Genomic DNA, 1962 nt, shown 5'->3' with positions numbered 1-1962 from the left:
AATGTTTGATTAAAGTTTTACTGGAGAACCAATGAATTTACTGAGCTTACTGAGGGGTTGCTGAGGTTTATGTATGACCTGAGGGTATGCACACTGGAACGCCTTTACCCAGCATGGGTCATGCCTTCTCTTCCTAGCCTTCCCCAGACTGTATACTTTAGCTCTCCCCCAATCCAGGAGGCCATATGTGATTAGGGTCAAATTACATACAATTGGCTGGGAAGAGTGGTGGGATAATATGGTGAGGGTCCAATGGCCCTCCTTTAATGAATGTGCACACCCGTCAACAAGCCCAATTGTGACGATGTTTAGAGATCAGGCTCAGCTGAAGTCGTTACACACATCATTTGTTTTTCTGAGTCTGTGTTACTTCACTTAGTATAACAGTTTCTAGATCCATCCATTTACCTGCAAATTTCATTATTTCACCTCTCCTTACTGCTGAATAGAACTCCGTTGTATAAATCTACCACATTTTCATTAACCATTTGTTAGTTGAGGGGCACTTAGGTTGCTTCCATCTCTTAGCTATTGTGAAAAGAGCAGCAACAAACAGGGATGTACAAATATCTCTGAGTTAGGATGAATTCTTTGGGTATATTCCAAGGAGTGGTATAACCGAATCATATGATAGATTTATTTTTAGGTTTTCTGTGTGAAAAGAGCAGCAACAAACATGGTTGTACAAGTGTCTCTACAATAGGTAAGTCCTTTGGGTATATGCCAAGGAGTGGTATAACCAGGTCATATGGTAGGTTCATTTTTAGTTTTTTGAGTTCTCCACACTGTTTCCATAGAGGTTGCACTAGTTTGCAGCAGTGAATGAGCGTTCCCCTTTCTCTACATCCTCGCCAGCATTTGGTATCAGTTATTCTCTTGATCCTAGCCAGTCTGATTGGGGTAAGGTGGTACCTTCAGGTGGTTTTAATTTGCATTTCCCTCATTACTAATGATGTTGAACACTTTTTGAGATGTTTCTTAGCCATCTTGATTTCTTCCTTTGAGAACTCTCTGTTTAGATCTTTAGTCCTTCTTTTCATTGGGTCATTTGATTTCTCAATTCTTTGTTTTTTGAGTTATATATTCTGGATATTAAACCTCTGTCAGATGTGTCACTGGTGAAGATTTTCTCCCACTCTGTGGGTTTTTTCTTCACTTTTTGGATTGTTTCTTTTGCTGTACAGAAGCTTTTTAGTTTAATGAGGTCCCACTTGTTGATTGCTGACCTTAATTCCTGAGCAGCTTCTGTCAGATTTAGAAAATCCTTTCTTGCACCTATAGCTTGTAAGTTACTGCCAATATTTTCTTCTAATAGTTTCAGTGTTTCCATTTTCACATTGAGGTCTTTGATCCATTTGGAGTTTACTTTTGTGCAAGGTGAAAGATAAGGATCTAGTTTCATTCCCCTACAGGTGGAGATCCAGTTTTGACAGCACCATTTGTTGAAGATGCTGTCTTTCCTCCATTGTGTGTTCTCGGCACCTTTGTCAAATATCAGGTGGTTGAAATTGCATGTACTCAGGTTTGGATCTTCAGTGATGTTCCATTGATCTATGTGTCTATTTTTGTACCAATACCATGCTGTTTTTATGACTATAGGTTTGTAGTATACTTTGAGATCTGGTATACTAATCCCCCCAGTGTTGCTCTTTGTGCTCAGGATTGCTTTGGCTATCTGGGGTCTTTGTGCTTCCATAAAATTTAAGGATGCTTTTTTTCTAATTCTGTAAAGTATGTCATGGGGATTTTTATTCAGATTGCATTGAATCTACATATTGCTTTTGGTAGGATAGTCATTTTCACAATATTCTTCCAATCCATGAGCATATGAGCATGGCAGGTCCCTCCATCCTCTGGTGTCTTCCTCAATGTCCTTGGTTAGGTCTGTTGCAAGACTTTTTTTTTTTTTTTTTTTTTTTTTTTTTTTTTTTTTTGTGGTGGGGGGGTTTTCTCCCTTTTCTT

This window comes from Nannospalax galili, unplaced genomic scaffold (assembly GCF_000622305.1).
Source record: "Nannospalax galili isolate Female #2095 unplaced genomic scaffold, S.galili_v1.0 scaffold690, whole genome shotgun sequence".
Taxonomy (NCBI): domain Eukaryota; kingdom Metazoa; phylum Chordata; class Mammalia; order Rodentia; family Spalacidae; genus Nannospalax; species Nannospalax galili.
The sequence above is the reverse complement of the archived record's forward strand: the minus strand, read 5'-3'. Positions refer to the sequence as shown.